This window comes from Centruroides vittatus, unplaced genomic scaffold (assembly GCF_030686945.1).
Source record: "Centruroides vittatus isolate TY-2023 unplaced genomic scaffold, ASM3068694v2 contig_1816, whole genome shotgun sequence".
Lineage (NCBI taxonomy): Eukaryota > Metazoa > Arthropoda > Arachnida > Scorpiones > Buthidae > Centruroides > Centruroides vittatus.
Genome location: NW_027121114.1, coordinates 26,641 through 35,496, shown reverse-complemented (window position 1 = coordinate 35,496; position 8,856 = coordinate 26,641). Strand labels below are relative to the sequence as shown.

The 8,856-nt window shown below is 30.2% G+C and overlaps 1 long non-coding RNA gene across 1 annotated transcript; it reads left to right on the top strand.

Moving 5' to 3' along the window:
- Positions 1-703: 703 nt before the first annotated feature.
- Positions 704-2,856, top strand: LOC136969835 (uncharacterized). Its single transcript, XR_010879877.1, has 6 exons — positions 704-735; positions 891-905; positions 1,023-1,055; positions 2,423-2,470; positions 2,552-2,591; positions 2,742-2,856. It is a non-coding gene; the product is annotated as an uncharacterized lncRNA (long non-coding RNA).
- Positions 2,857-8,856: the final 6,000 nt, after the last annotated feature.

Below are 8,856 nucleotides of genomic sequence, written 5' to 3'. Positions count from 1 at the left end.
TACTTAACACGTTAATGGTATTATTACAGCTTAATTAAGAAATGTATAAATATTACTCAAATATTTCAAATCGGCATTTAAAACCATTTACATTATAACACGCGTAATGTGTTCGCTTTCATCTTCATCAAAGAAAACATCTTGGAAATAATTGACAGTTCTTGAGGATAGAATGTATCAAACCAACTCAGAATTTTCTTTCATTTTGGCTTTTTCCACCCCGTTGGCAATAAGAGACCCTTTTTTTCATATCCACTGTTCGGCCAGGCCACAATGGGGAGAGCCAGTTGTTAGACACGGGCAAACATAACCTGGACTGACAGACAGTGAAAAATTTCGGAGATTATTTGAAACATTTTGAAATAAAAGAAAGTTTCTCAAAATAGAGAAAATCTGAGATCTTTGGGATTAGATTGAGGAAGATCGAAATTGAAGTTTAAAGAAAACGTATTGAAGACAACATTCGCATATTGAAGTCAACTTGAAATGATTTGAATGATATTTGAATAAGATTTGTATAGTTCAGTTTCAATAATTCATTAAGCTTGATAAATAGTTTTTAGGCCACTCTGCATATTGTAAACTACTAATAAACAATTTCAAATAGTTCTATAATATATAGTATTTATAACTTAAAATATAAAACATAATGTTTACGGTAATTACGTAAAAAGTCAATTACGAATAATATGATTTCAATTCTAGTGCGGTGTATGTAAAAAGATTATAAGCAAAGTAAGTAAACTTTCATATTTTTAAAACTAATTCTAATTTTAAAGTATTCTACGTAAAAGTTTATTAAACGTTAAACAATTAATATTTAATGTTATAAAACATTTTATGTCAATATTTTTTCATCAAAATAATTTTATTACGATGATTTCTTTCAGTGCAAACTTAACGAGGTATTGTAAGTTTTTATAATTTAAAATATCTTTATAGAGATTAACAAATATTTATCTTTTATTATAGTAAAAATCATAAATTTTAATTGATTTATCATTATTTATTTTGTATTGTAGACAGCAATTGAGGAAGCTGTTAAAGAATATAAGGTAAATACTATTTTATTATTTAAAAACTATATCATTAAAATTACATTTTATGGAGAAAGCCTCTATTATTAATTTGGTAATTAGACGTACAGTATTTATATTTATAACGTTGTTATAAGAAATATTGTGTTCTTGCTACTTTAACAGAGGGATGTAACTGGACAAACTGTAAATTATATTAAAGATACTTAGAGACAATTTATTATTATAAGTGATAATTTTTGAAGTGGTGCATCCTACCAAAATTTTACATAATTATATAATAAACAAAACATGGTTCTTGTTTTCTGGAGATAAAGACTTTTCTTATTACTATATGCGGACATTTGAGTTCAATTCCACTCCAAAGTTTCATGATTTTAATTAATAACTCGTTTTTATCCTCCTCTCTGTAACTCGTAACTTTCCTTTAATTATTAGGATTTAAAAAAAACAAAATTTATAGCTTTAATATAAATGTGTGTGTGTTTGAATTCTATATAACTCCTACAGTTTTAGTCAAATACAGATGAAATTTTGGTTATATTTGTTCTATGTTCTGAGGCTACTTATTTTGCGGAAATATTTGCTATACAATAAACGTTTTATCGATTTCGGATCGGTGATCGCACTATTGTTGCAGTGACGTCGGTGACCACGTGACGTTTATGCTGGATGTATATATATGTTACCGGCAAAACCCGATTTTACGCCAAACTAGTTTAGAACTATTATTTAAGTATATTAATGGTTAAAATAAAATTAAAAGGCAATCAATTAAATAAACAATATTTATTCAAGCATAGTCTAGTTAATAATTGTGGTAATTTATTAGAATAGGTTAGTGTGAATGTATGTCTCTTTAATTCGAATAAATAAATCCGGTAGACTTCCTCATAGCTATTGCTGTGAGGAAGTCTACCGGATTTATTTATTCGGGTTAAAGAGACATACATTCACATTACGTATATACAGCTACCGTATCTGAAATTGAGAAGAATAGGTTAGGTTAGAATAGAACGCGCGTGCCCACTGTTCCCTGTCTTCTGATTGCTGGAATCGGAGACGAGCCGCCACCTATACGTAGCGTAACATTAACCCCGATTTTTATAATTACGCAGACTATGTTTGAATAAATATTGTTCATCTAATTGATTGTCTTTTAATTTTATTTGAACCATTAATATATTTAACCATTAATATACTTGAATAATCATTCTAAACTAGTTTGGCCTGACAGGCTTACGCCAAACTAGTTTGGCTTAGGCAAAACCAGTTTGGCGTAAAATAGGGTTTTGCTGGTATTATATATATAATACAATATTAATAAATTGAACTTCTTATGTTTGCTACTTATTTACTTATTAATTAAAATTTCTTTTTAATAGGTTGAAGCTAAAGACTGTCAGGACGAGAAGAAAATCATTTTTGAAAAGGTGTTTATCGCTTTAAAAAATGTTATCATATTATTAAAATTTTAATGGTAACTTCATTTATAATTAATCTATTTTAATTAGTTGATGAAGCATGGTAGGATCATTTTTCAAAAGTGTAAAGGTAAGATGAATTTTTAAATATTACACACAAAAATTTTTAGTAATAATTCATATAGTATCAAAATACGTGACACACGTATTTGATACTATATAAATTATTACTAAAAATTTTTATTATAAAGATAGCAAATTAGTAACTATGTTTTTACAGAAAATATAGAAAGGGAACGAAAGGAAAATTCCGAATGAATTAACGATTGAAGACGACAATTAAACAATTGTTAATCTTACGATAAAAGTTAAATAAATTGCATGTGAAAAACTTAGCTGTTTTAATTTATCTGTTTTTTATGGTAAGGGATGTAATTTAAAAAGTTTATTAAGCAAGACACGAGACTTGTAGGACCTTAAGATAGAAACAACTGATGAGGAACAACACGCAGGGAAACGTCTCGAAGGATTTTATCATCAATGAATACACGAAAAAATAACATGTGATTCAAAGTATCTCTTTTATTTCGTGAATAATAACGTTTAATTAAGATTGTAATGAAATAAATGGTAGCTTGTTACCAATTGTAAGCTGGACTAATACAAACAAAATTTGTGTTCTTGTTTTATCAGTTTGAAAGAAATTTAGAATATTTAGTGTCTGCGATAAGGACTACGGAAGCCTTAAATTTTGAATAAATTCGTTGAATTGTTCTGGATTTACGCAATCTCAAATTGTTGTCTTTATTCTTTGCGATTATTTTATTTGGGCCTATACGTTATACTAAATCGTCTTAAACTAATTTTCTTCAGTTATTTTAGTGCTGGACCGAGCTTATCACACTACATGCACACACTCTTATAATGCTGGAAAGATATTTTTGGCTCTTTACAGATGTTTAAGTAGCAACTCAGTACATATTTTTCGTTTCTTTTATTGTAAAAACTGTTTATTAAACTCGCTTTTACCTTGTGTGGATAAGAAAAATTTACAATTTTACATTTCACTACAGATTTCTTTCTGACGAACACAAACTTTTGTTAAATTCATTACAATAAAACCTCAATTTAACGAACTAATTCAAGGGAGGAGTGTCCGTTAAAGCCGAAAATCCATCATATAATAAATTGAGTTTTCTAAATACGTGTGTTTAAAAATAAAAAAAATAAAAAATGTTAGTTTAGATGTTTTAACTTATGTAGACACGTTTATATAATTAAAATTTAAGTATGTATAAGAAGTTTATTTCGATTTCCATCGTTTTCTTCTTTATTAAAGTTTGAGAACTATGACGAGTACATAAGCAATATAACACGTCCATAAAACTCTATTGTGAAATTAATAAACAGACAAACATTTCTTGGAAAATACATTATAATTATACTGTATTTAACTAAACAAACTAGGTTATCCTAGTACCTGCAGACCATGGTAAATACGATCCTTGCACTGGCCAAGTACGGAGAGACGATTCAATAACAAAGCAATTTCCATCGATTACTTCGTTCTCGTGTTCTGTTCGTTTTTCGCACCTATTTTCCGTTTTGCGCACCTAATACTGTTTTTATTTTTGACCCCTAGGCCTAAATTCCGTTAGGTGCATTCGTCGCATCAGAGAGCATAGACATTGTAACTGTAATACCTTTGTAAATCGAATTATGTATTTATTTTTTAAAGAAAATATATACTAATAGAATGGTTTGGTTCGGTTTGACGGGACAAATTAACAGAACAGAGGAGATTTGCCAAAGGCGATGCTTCTCGAGAAAAATTTCTGGTGAAATTGACCCTTATTTAGGTGTTACATACAAAAAGAAAATTGTATTGAAAATCATACTTATTTTCAATGTAATTAGTTTGTATACAAGTACCTTGACAGAACGCATTCAACACCCAAACGTATGCATGCATATATACAGGAATATATATGTGTGTAAGGATCCGCAAACATTTTTTGATTTTTGAAGGAATCGATAGCCTTCACTAGTTTGGGAACCGATGTCAAGAAAGATAAAACTGAATCATCTCTTATATTATTCATTTATAATAAAACATAACTTATAATATTTGCAGTAACATTTATTTTTTAAAGCTTTACAATTATTTTATAAATGTTTAACATTATCTAAAGAAAATTTTCAGCAATTAAATTCAACAAATTATTGAAATTTTAATATCTTCAGACTGTTTAAATCTATCCAGTTCGTGTAGTATTTCTGTAAATAAAAAGTGTACTTTGATTGAAAAATTGTTATAAATGAAATCATTTGCATATTTTTTTAATACTTAAGAAATGTAGAGAATTGTCTACTTTATAAAATTTAATAGATTTATTTTAAAATTTATATTTCTTTTTCATATTCGAGTAAATACTGATAAATAGTTACATGAATATTTATTTTATTTATCAATTTAATATTAAATAAATATTAAATCTGTAATTATCACTGATTTTAAAAAATGTTATTACTCTAGTTGGAAACATCCTGTAATATCCTTCGGTTGTTGCTAAAAAAATAAAATTTTAATTACACAATAATTTAAAATAATTTTCAAAATAAGTTAATCTGAACTCTTCTGTTATATTACAAAATAAAACATTTTAATCAAATATTGAAACTGAAAACTTACGTTGTTAAAGGTATTCATTTTCTCTTTGCAGTTATCCTTATTGAACTGTTCAAATAAACAGAAATCCTATGAACATTATAATTTTCAATTTTTGTTAATTAGAATACATCATGCAACACTTTTCCTAATCGTAAACTCTCTTATCAATAATAACACTTGTAATATTAGTAATAGACGCGTATTTACAACATTAATTCATAAGTTATATGCTTATGAAGGACTATAATCGTACTAGAAGTAATGAAATTGATTTTTATCAATTCAAAAAAGTTTACTACGAACGAATTATTATTCGTGAAAAATCATTTCAAATAATTTAAAATATATGTCCTACATTTTAAACACATAAAACTAATATGTTCTAATATGTTTACGTCATCAAAATTTGTTAACAATAGTATGCACTATAATACAAACACAACCAAGATGGTTGTGTTTGTTCCAAGCTTATTTTACTATCATCACGTGACACAGATATCACGGGTGTAATGTCCATTGATTCAGATTTTTGTGTTGCACGTAGCCATTTGAATTTTTTTTTAGACTATCCATTTCATTTCGCCTATCTGTGCAGCTTTTACCATTTTCAATCATTTACGCTACATGTTCCGTTAGAAATAAATTTACCGCTGTAATTTATCGGATCAAAGAAACGACCTTTAGAGCGATACCGTCATGTTCCGAATAGAGTTGCTATAAGTACAGTAAGGAAAGCTCATTCTTTTCTAAAGAGATTTAAATACAGTCGAACCGTGTTTTTCAACAGAACTCATAAGGGGAAAAAAGTATAAGTGAAACCATGCTTTCAGAATGAATATAGCCGTCAGAAAGAACGCAACAACTGAATTTGTATTGTACAGTACGTGTAATTCTTAGCAAATTTTGAATTTACTATACTGTACTGTTTAATACGTTTGTACAATAAATAAAAAAAGTAAAACAGTGTAAAATTAAGTCACGTAGTTTTAAAAAAATAACGAAGTTTTCTTTGTTTCTTGTTTCTTTCTCGGCTGTTATGTATACATAACAAGAGAAAGTATTGGAATCGTATCAAATTTGACCCTCCGAGTTTCTTGCAAATCTCCACGTTTTGAAACATCAGCTTGTCCCTGACGTTTACTTCGAAGACCCAGATGATCATCTCACGTTCAGGATTTACACTGACAGTTCCAAGATGGGTGAAAATGTGGGATGTTTACTCCGACTTAGGCCGCGAGCTTCACAACGCTTGCTTCCATCTAGGTACACACTGCTCAATAGCACAGGCGGAAACTTTATCTATTTATATGAGCTTAATTCACATTAAGCGTAGGAAGGACAAAAAGACACTACTTACACTGTCGTATTTATTCTGACAATAAGGTAGCTTTACACAAAATTGCGAAGTCTGATAGCCGCTTAAAACTCGTCGATCTCATATACCACATTCTTAGACAACAACAGTAAAATAGATTTCCAATGGGTCCCGGTCATGCGAGGGTTCTCGGCAATGAGACCGCTGATCGTCTCGCCAAACAAGCTGCAAAGTCTTCAGTCACTAGTACTTTTAGTTACATTCTCACCTCGTACATCAAAATCACGTCAAGAAGCAAATTTTCATTCTCTGGCAAGACAGCTAGGCCACAAAATCAAGATGGTAGGCTCACCTACACTTTCATCCCCAAGGTTGACTGACTTCTACTGCAATTCTTCGCCACTTTTACCCTAGTTACTCCCTCACTCAGCTACTTACAGGACACGGCAACTTTAAGCAATATTTGCATAAATTTAACCTTGGGGACAATCCACAATGCGATTGCGGTATTCAGGAGAACCAAACACCACTTCACTTAGTTTTTTCGTTGCAATAAATACAATCACATTAGGGATAGTTTAATGAGAGCTGCTATTCTTGAAGGTACAACTGGCCTTGCAACCCGCACTAACTCATTCACACACGTACAATATTCCATCATCTACTTCCATTCATATCCCTTAGTGGGGCTCTTGAGAGCACTCACTCCGGGGTACGGATGGCTATTAATTAGCTTGTCGTGTGTCGTATTTCGCACATTTAAATTAACAATATAAATTATTATTTACATTAACAGTATAAATTGTTATTATTCATTTGGCCAATAGCCAATAACAATATAAATAATTCAGTATATTTGTAATAGGAATTTATTATTGTCACAGAATGCCTGTAACGCGCACTAGGGGCGTCCTTCAACACAGTTGGTCGGCGATCGGCCAAGCAGTTAAGGCTCGATGCGGCTCTCTGCTACTTTCGGTATCTTGTTTCCATGACAATGCTCTTCTCACTTGATAAACTGCCGACCCCTGCCCTAGACCATCACTGACGCGAATTAACTGATTGCCCCTGGAAGTCGGCTTCTTAAAGAAACACAGCTTCCCTGTCATCAAATGTCACGGCACGCCACTGAGATACACACAACCTCCTTTATCTCCTCATCCCTCGACCTTTAACCACCAAAATTTAACAGCATAAATCTCCCTAATAAACAAACCTCTATGCAAAATTCCAAAAATTTTCGACAAAAAACACAGGAGTTATTAAGCTTCAAACAAGGTGAATAAAATCGTGTCAACCCCCGCACACTAATATCCATACATACAGAAAAAAACACCCGTTTTTTATTTTTTTTGCATTTCTCCGTGTTTCAAGATGTCCCGAGTCCAAAGGTTGGGGATGGATCATTTTTTTGACCGATCGCCAGACCTCTGTTATATATAACGGCCGGGAAAGTAAAAATTAAATGCTATAATGTGTACTGTAACGTAAGAATATGTGAATTTTGTTTTAACAATAAATTTAAAAAAATAACTTACCTCAATGTTTTTGAAATCTCTTTTCATTTTCTGCAAATAAATAATAAATTAATTATTTAAAATAAATATCAAACAATTTAAAGGCTATAATAAGAGCATTTATATCTTACTTTAAGCTCTTTCATGCACTGGAATGAAAATCCAACAATTAGACATTCAGATAAAAATATGTTTATATTCATTAATGTCGTGCTTAATATAAGAAATAGCGAGTAAATGTTTTTAATTGTATTTTATTCATACATGTTCATATTTATACCAGAGTCGATAGATACACTGATCTCTCAGCTACCAATAACTCTAATGCTACGAAAGTGGCATAATAAATATTTTTTTACTTCGAGCGCTGTAATCGCTTTTTCGGCGTAAGTTTGGCTCGAGGACAGCAATAGTCAGATGTAAACATTTGAAATTTTTTTTTTAATGAAGAAATTTTTCTCGCTTTTAACTCTGATATTGCTTTTGTCAATACTGTTTTGTAAATACTGTTTTAATTCGGTTTTGAACATTATTTATACATAAATGTCGCTAATATCACTGAATTGTATTAACTGTTACTTTCATGCTTTTAGACTTTAAATTGATTCGTTGGTTTGTTTTATGCCACAATTTCTGTTCATTTTGAAATATTTTTGGTAGTTTTCATAATAGGTAAGAAAAGATAGTACAAAAATATAGTTTGGCCTATCTAATGATGCATAGATAGGCATTATTAAATGAGGGTGCCCTCAGTGAATTCTTTCTGAATAAGGAAGAAAAGAGGTGGAGGAGAATAATTTTATAAATTTAACTATGAATCTGTATAGAAATGTTAAAACAAGCATTGGGATAGGTTGTTTTAACATTTCTATGTTACAAAAAGATTTAGAGT